Raw genomic sequence first — 9,223 nt, forward strand, 5'->3', positions numbered from 1 at the left:
GACAAACAATTTGAAATTAGCTTTTTATATATTTTTGTATCTTGCTCTAATGGTTTGGGCTAACACATCAAGAACACTCTCAAATGTTACTAGGGACAATTTGAAAACATATTTTTAATGGCTACATAATTTATTTAACTTTCCTATTTGGAAAATATTTTCGCTTTTCTAGTATTTTTTTCTATTACAAATAATATGTCATGAGCATTCGCTTTTAAAAAAAAAATAAACTATGTGTGCTTTATCATTGTTTCCTTTAATTTTCTACAAGTGGGATTATTTGATCAAAAGCCTAGATATTTTAAAAGCTGTTAGTAATGTCAAATTTAAAAAAAAAAAAAAAAAACAGCTTAAACTTATGTAAGGAGGGACTTTATTCAATAGGATTATTGCCATAAGGGGAAGGTGACTATGACAATAGGGAGAAGGCTTTGAGATCTATGAGATCTGTAGCTCAGAGGTCAGACACAAATAGGCTTTCTTTTATGGAGAGAAGTAAACAAGAACTGGGTGCAGGAGATGGGACGAGTGACAGGTATGATGGGACATTGACCAGGGAACACTTTTTCCTGAGTTCAGCCAGTTCCCTGGAGGAGGGGCTGTTGACTTTAACATGGTTCCATGTTCCATTGCCCAAAGTGGGCCAAAGTTTAGGTGCCTGGGCAAAGGGGAAAAGCCTTACTAAACTTTGGTCAAGTTAAGTTAGTTTGCATTTTGCCCAGATTGAACAGTTCAACAAACACTTTAGCTAATATATATAAGACAAAAAAGTGGGAATTTAGAGGGTCTGTGCCTGGTCATGTCCTACGTAAACAAGAAAGTTTTAAGTCATAAGAGCAAGCATGATTCCTTGCAGCAAGCCGTTTCCCAGAACAAAAGGGAAGGAGGATTTTTAAAGTGTCTTTCCAAGAACACAGGGCTCAGGTAAGGTTCAACATTGCCAATAAATATTGTCAAATTGTCCTCCAAGAAATCTGCACTCCTACTAGCAATATTTGAGAATGCCAGAAATGCTGCAGATAGGTAAGGTTGTGATTCATGAGGATGGGCGACAAAGTGTTCTATGCAATGAAAAATAGTTTGGTAAAAAAGAGGCAAGGAAACTGCAAGCTCTTTGTATGCAACAGCATAGTGTGCAGTCAGCCTGGAATGAATTGCTGATGCAGCGTACATCAGCAATACATTAAAGCAGGTACAGCTAGAAAGGGAGATAGAAGAAATGCCATAGGCTTTCAATGCCAAGGTGTGATCTGTACTTAAATTAGCAGCTAAAGAATCACTGTTAAACTGTGATCAATGTTTTGAGGTAACCAGGGCAAAGTTTTAGGAAAATCAATCTACTGAAAATGGGAGGCTTTGAGGTGCTCACATTTTTTTTTTCTTTTAAAAACAAGCATTGATTATGTCAACCTTACAAAAAAAGACACTAGAAAAAAATTAAATATGTTGGGTTTACTTGGTAATATAAGTAAGTATTATAATCTGAATGCACGGAATGGCAAACCACGAGTACCTTTGGTGAGGGAAGGGCAAGGGGAACTTTTGTTGGCAAAAAAAGGTTTACATAAGGTGCTTAGAAACAGAGTTCGTTGGTTCTAGAAGTTGAAAGCCAGAGTTGTTAGCAGTTTATTGATGGAGATGCTGTTAGTGGGCAAGTGTTCTTGAGAACATCTTATCTGAATTATTGCAGTCCAGGAGAATGTCTAGTCATAAACCAAAGGGTTTTTAGAAAGTTCTTGGGAACAGTTCTTATGCCAGACATATAAGCATGAGCATCCTCTTTTTTGGGCTTTACCAGCTCTATTTTGCCTGAGTCTGATGAAAGTGATTTCATCCTGGTGTCTGCAACTTTCACGGCTAGCTAATGCTGACCATACATCCCACCCTCTCCCCACCACCCCCGCACCATGTCTTCTCCAAATGTTTATTGGACAATGCAAGGTAAGGAGGCACAACCCTTGTTTGGATGGTAAGTGCTAATCCAGTGGAATGGACATAGCAACACCATGCTTTGCAGAATGCCTTAAAACTACTCTTTACCCTTATCTCCCCTGCAGCAACCCCACAAAACACACCCACTGTCACTCATCTTGACTCTTTAGTCTCATAGCAATATGGTGGAATAAGAAAGAAGTTTCTCCCCTCTTGGCATAAATGAGTTACTTTGGGCAAGTTACTCAATGTCTGTGCCTGAGTTTCCCCATTTGTAAAATTGGGTTGTCTACTAGCATGTACCTCAAAGAATTGTTAAAAGATAATTAGTTACTGCATGTTTTAATTATTTACTGATACATAATGACCACAAACTAACAGCTTAAAATAGCACACATTCATTATTTTATGGTTTGTGTGGGTCAAGAGTCCAGCCATGGCTCAGCCAGACTCTTTGCTTCAGAAGCTCTCACAGGGCTACCGTCACAGACCAGGGCTGGGTCATCTGAAAGCTCAGTTAGAGAAGGCTCTGCTTCCATGTTCACTAAGATTGCTGGCAAAACTCCATTTGTTGAGGGTATTGGGCTGAGGGCCTCAGTTCTTTGCTAGCTGTTGTCTGGAAGCCACTCTCAGCTCATTACGATATGGGCTTGTCCAGTGAACTGCTAACTTCATCAAAGCTGGAAACTGAGAATAATATGCAGAAAGTCTGCTAGCAAGATAAAAGCCACAACAACTTAGAACTTAATCATGGAAGTGACATTCCATCACCTTGTGGTATTCTATTGGCTGGAAGCAAGTCACCAGGCCAGCCCAAAGTCAAAGGGAGGGAGTTTCACAAGGGCATGAATTCCAGGAGGAGGGGATCAACTGGTCCATCTTAGAGTCAACCTTAGATTGACCTCCAGCCCCTAATGACCCAAATACTTCCCATGTGCAAAATATAGTCATTTTCTTGCAAGGTCCTCAGAGATCTCATATCATCATCATAGCATCATCTCAAAGTCTAGAATGTCATCCTCTGCATCATGTCCAGATATGGATGAGGCTTTTTGGAAGTAATTCTTCAGTCCAGCTCCTTGAGTACAGTTCCTTTTGATCTGCTAACCTGTGAAACCAAAAACAAAAGTTATTGGCCCCCCACATCTAATAAAATAGTAGGACAGGAAAATACATATAACAGGTATAAAAGTTTCTATTCACAAAAGAAGGGAATGAGAGTGACAAAGACCAAAGATTCATAGCAATTCTTAAACCCAGTTAGTCAGAAATTATAAGTTCCTTCATTAGCTTTCAAGGCCTATAACACTTCAGCATGTATCTCAGAGAGATTAGTTTAAAAAAACAACCATAAAAAGAAAACATGGGCAGGGTGAGGTAACTCATGCCTGTCATCCCAGCACTTTGGGAGGCTAAGGCAGGTGGATCGCTTGAGTCTAGGAATTTGAAACTGGTTGACTCTATTTAAAAAAAAAAAGAAAAAATATGATAACCACAAAAGAAAATGATAATCTCAAAAGGAAAAAAAAATCTTAATATTATCAAGTATCCAGTCAGTGTTTAACAATATCCCAATTGTCTTACAAATATCTTCCTACTGTATGTTTGGTTAAAACAGGATTTCAAACAATATTTGTATATTATATTCGATTGATGTATCTAAGTCTTTTTAAATGTGCAATAATTTCTTGCTTTTTTATAATTGACTTTCTAACATTGTGGATTTTGCCAATTATATCCTTTGGTTTATCCTCTATCTGCTATATTTCCTATAAGTAGATAAATAAGATGCTTGTTTAAATTTAGGCCTCAGATTTTGCAGAAAACTTCATAGGTGGTTCTGTCCATTGCATCATACAGTGAGGTACATAGTACCTCCTGTAAAGTTGATCAGTGGATTCAGGATGGCAAAGCCAGATTTATACATTATAAAGTTCCCTGATATGGACTGAATCTTTGTATTGCCCCAAAATTCACATATTGAAATCCTAATCCCCAGTGTGATGGTATTTGGTGATGGGACCTTTGGGAGGTGATGTGGTTTGGCTGTGTCCCCACCCAAATCTCATCTTGAATCGTAGTTCCTGTAATCTGCATGTGTTGTGAGAGGGACCCAGTGGGAAGTAATTGGATCACAGGGGCGGTTTTTCCCATGCTGTTCTCATTGATAGTGAGAGAGCTCTGACAAGATCTGCTAGCTTTTTTCCTTCCTGCTGCCTTATGAAGAAGATGCCTTGATTCCCTTTCACCTTGGGCCATAATAGTTTCTTGAGGCCTCCCCAGCCATGCTGAACTGTGAGTCAAACCTCTTTCCTTTATAAATTACCCAGTCTCTGATATTTCTTCATAGCAGTGTGAGAATAGACTAATACAGGAGGTGATGAGTCAGGAGGGTGGGGTTCTCATGAGGGGATTAGTGTCCTCATGGGACATGAGAGAGGGCTTGCCTCTCTCTTTCTCTCCCTCCACTCTCCACCCTGTGAGAACATAATGAGAAGCCACAAAGAGTGCCCTCACCAAGAACTGACACTGCCAGCACTTCGATTTTGGAATTCCCAGCCTCCAGAACTGTTAGAAATCAGTGTCTGTTTAAGTCACCCAGTCTATGGGGATTTGTTACAGTAGCTGAAGAGACTAAGACATTTCCCCTTTAGCTTTTGCCTAAGGTTTTCAGTAGCCACTTAGGATTATAGCTTAAATCTGCTATTTCATTTGGGGTTGCAAAATAGTGAAAGTTTTAAAGACAGATAGTCTTTCATTAGCTATTTGGTTATCCTGAAATACCATTCATATGGAGGGCAAGACAAATATTCAACTTTTACAGTAAAAAGTTGGTGCCCTAACAACCTCCAACAGGGATTAATGAAGGCTTTAAAAACCATTATTGTGAACTCATGAATGTTCATAATATTTGATGTGTTTTAATCCATCACAGTCATTATTCCAGCTTAACGGCTCCATCTTAATTGTCAGCGGGAGGCCCTTCAAGTTAGTCCCTCTGCCCTTTTGGGTCAGATTTAGGCTGGTGTCGATCCTGCACAGCAGGCAGGAGTTCAGCAGGGCAGGGGTGAGTGGAGTCTCCGTGCAGACTGTCTATCCTAACCAGACATTCATGCTGCAACCTTGAATGTGACTCTAGCAGCCCAGACTATTCTGTGCCCTGCCAATTGCCTGAATTCTAGCTTTCCCAGCAATTATATAGCTACTTGGTATCCTTCCAGTGAACTTTTTTTTGTATTTATGCCAAGAATCCTGACGGATCTAAGAGGAAGTAGTAGAAATGGGAAGCCAGTTAACATAAAATTGAGTGGTAAGGTAGTTCAGAAAAATAAATGCAATATACTATACTTTATCAAACAAAAAACAAAATAATATTTTGACAAAAAATACAGTATATAAATAGTACAGTTATGTCTGCAGATAGATATAATGGACTGTAGGACATCAAAATCATGGGAGTGTTTGTCTCTATCTATTTTTGAAAACTGAGTCTCACTCTGTCACCCAGGCTCAAGTACAGTGGCATGATCTCAGCTCACTGCAACTTCCACCTCCTGGTTTCAAGCAATTCTCCTGCCTCAGCCTCTGGAGTAGATTACAGGGGCCACCATGCCCAGCTAATTTTTGTATTTTTAGTAGAGATGGGGTTCCACCGTGTTGGCCAGGCTGGTCTCAAACTCCTGACATTAAGTGATCCACTCACCTTGGCCATCCACATTACTGGGATTTCAGGCATGAGCCACCGCACCTGGCCGTGTTTATCTCTTGAATGCGATGGTGGGAAGGCAAAGAAATCTAGCTACAGGTGGAAATTAAAGACTTTAGCTATGGAAGGAGTTAAAAGCAGCTTGCATTATGATGCATTTACCCCTTTACTACAGAGATGCCCTGTAGGAGAAAGAAAAATGCAAGTGAATATCCATATTAACTGGATTTTGTGTAAATAGATGCATGATACTGTCTAGGAGGAAGAGAATTGAAAGACTGAATGCACTTACAAGATATCCCTGGCCAAAGGATTATTTATGGTGAATAAACCCATAATCTAGGAAGCATGGTTCCATAGCTACAGCAATTATCAGAGTTATAAAATGAAGTCTATTGGGTGACCTGAGACCCTGGTTAGAGACTTCATCTGTAATTGTGGGGCAGAGGGTGTATTTGTTTACTAAGGCTGCCATGACGAAATACCGCAGACTGGTTGGCTTAAACAATAGTTTAATTTATCACAGTTCTGGAGGATAAAAGTGCAAGATCAAGATGTTGGCAGGTTTAGTTTCTTCTGAAGCCTCTCTCCTTGGCTTGAAGACAGCAAGTGTCCTCACTTGATCTCACTGTGTCCTCACATGGTTCCCCTAGATCTGTGTTTTTTGGGTCCTAATCTCCTCTTCTACGGATACCAGGATTGAATATTAGTCATATTGGATAAGGGCTTGCCCATATGATTTCATTTTGGCCCTGTCTCCAAATACAGTCACATTCTGAGGTACTGACAGTTAGGGCTTCAACATATAAATTTTTATTGATTTATTATTAATATATAATATTCGTACATATTTATGGAGTACATGTGATATTTTGATACATGCATACAATGTGTAATGATCAAATCGGGGTTTTTAGGATATTCATCACCCAGAATATTTATGATTGTTTTGTGTTGGAAACATTTCAAATCTTCTCTTCTAGCTTTCTGTTTGTTTGTTTCTGTTTTTTTGTTTTGTTTTGTTTTTTGTTTTTTGTTTTGCAATAGGATCCCACTCTGTCTCCCAAGCTAGAATGCAGTGGTGTGATTATAGCTCACTGAAGCCTCAAACGCATGGGCCCAAGTGATCCTCAGACCTCAACCTCATGGGTATGTAGATTTATAGGTGTACACCACATCCAGATAATTTTTCAAGTTTTTTTTTTTTTTTTTCCCCAAGACAGAGTCTTGCTCTGTCTCCCAGGCTGGAGTGCAGTGGTGCAATCTCAGCTCACTGCAACCCCCACCTTCCCAGTTCAAGTGATTCTCCTGTCTCAGCCTCCCTGGTAGTTGGGATTACAGATGCAAGCCACCATGCTCGGCCAATTTTTGTATTTTCAGTAGAGACGGGGTTTCACCAATTTTTCAAGTTTTTTGTAGAGATGGGGTCTCACTATGTTGCCCAGGATGGTTTTGAACTTCTGGCCTCAAGTGATCCTGCTGCATCAACCCCACAAAGTGCTGGGATCACAAGTGTGAGCCACTGCATCTGGCCACTATTTTGAAATATACGATATACTGCTGTTAACTATAGTCACTCAACTGTGCTATCAAATATTATTATTTAGCTATTATTTATTCCTTCTATCTAACTACATGTTCATACCCAATCTCTCTTCATTTCTGCCCCCTATCATTCTACTCTTTATGAGACCAAATTTTTAGCTCCCACATCTGAGTGAGAACATGTGATACTTTTCTTTCTGTGTCTAATTTATTTCACTTGATATAATGACCTCGAGTTCCATCCATGTTGCTGCAGACGACAGGATTTCGTCCCTTTTTTATGACCAAACAGTATTTTATTGTGTATATGTACACATTTTCTTTGTCCCTTCATCCAGTAATGGACACTCAAATTGATTCCATATTTTGGTTATTGTGGATAGTGCTGCAATAAACATGTGGGTACAGGTGTTCCTTTGACATACTAATTTCATTTCTTTTGTGTTGCGGGAAGTCAGGGACCCTGAATGGAGGGACTGGCTGGAGCCGCAGCAGGGGAACATAAATTGTGAAGATTTCGTGGACATTTATTTGTTCCCAAAATTAATACTTTTATAATTTCTTACGTCTGTCTTTACTGCAGTCTCTGAATGTAAATTGTGAAGATTTCATGGACATTTATCAGTTCCCAAATAATACTCATAATTTCTTATGCTGTCTTTACTTTAATCTCTTAATCCTGTTATCTTCATAAGCTGAGAATGTATGTCACCTCAGGACCACTATTGTACAAATTGATTGTAAAACGTCTGTTTGAACAATATGAAATCAGTGCACCTTGAAAAAGAACAGAATAACGGTGATTTTCAGGGAACAAGGGAAGACAACCATAAGGTCTGACTGCCCACGGGGTTGAGCAGAAGAGAGCCATATTTTTCTTCTTGCAGACAGCCTATAAACGGACATACAAGTAGGGAAGATATCGCTGAATTCTTTTCCTAGCAAGGAATATTAATAATTAAGATCCTGGGAAAGGAATGCATTCCTCGGGGGAGGTCTATAAATGGCCATTCCGGGAGTGTTCGTCTTATGCAGTTAAGGACTGATAGGCCCTAGTCTCCTGCAGTACCCTCAGGCTTACTAGGATTAGGAAATTCCAGCTTGGTAAATTTTTATCAGACTGGTTCTCTGCTCTTGAATCCTGTTTTCTGTTAAGATGTTTATCAAGACAATACATGCACAGCCGAACATAGACCCTTATCAGGAGTTTTTGATTTTGCATTTTGCCTTGTGATCTTTGCTTTGCCCTTTGCCTTGTGATCTTTATTGGCCTCAGAAACATGTGATCTTTGTTCTTCTTTTTTGCCCTTTGAAGCATGTGATCTTTGTGACCTAATCCCTGTTCTTACACCCCCCACCCCTTTTGAAATCCTTAATAAAAACTTGCTGGTTTTGCGGCTCAGGTGGACATTACGGACCTACCGATATGTGATGTCACCTCCGGTAGCCCAGTTGTAAAATTCCTCTCTTTGTACTCTTTCCCTTTATTTTTTAGACTGGCCGACACTTAGGGAAAATAGAAAGAACCTATGTTGAAATATTGGGGGCAGGTTCCCTGATACTTTTGGATATATATCCAGTAGTGGGATTGCTGGATCAGATAGTAGTTCTATTTTTAGTTTCCTCACAAACCTCCATATTGTTTTCCATAATAGCTAAACTAATTTACATTCCCACCAACAGTGTATGTAAGTTCTTCTTCCCTGCATCTTTGCCAGCATTTGTTATTTTTTGTCTTTTCGATAATAGCCAGTCTAACTGAAGTAAGATGATATCTCATTGTGGTTTTGATGTGCATTTCTCTGATGATTAGTGATGTTGAGCATTTTTTCATATACCTGTTGGCCATTTGTATGTCTTTTGAGAAATGTCTGTTCAGATCCTTTGCCCACTTTTTAATGAGATTATTTGATTTTTTGCTGTTGAGTTGTTCGAGTTTCTTGTATATCCTTCATATTAGTCACTTGTTGGATGAATAATTTGCAAAACATTTTCTCCTATTCAGTAAGTTGCTTCTTTATTCTGTTGTTTCCTCTGTTG

The sequence above is a fragment of the Rhinopithecus bieti genome, unplaced genomic scaffold, assembly GCF_001698545.2.
Source record: "Rhinopithecus bieti isolate Rb0 unplaced genomic scaffold, ASM169854v2 scaffold_25530, whole genome shotgun sequence".
Lineage (NCBI taxonomy): Eukaryota > Metazoa > Chordata > Mammalia > Primates > Cercopithecidae > Rhinopithecus > Rhinopithecus bieti.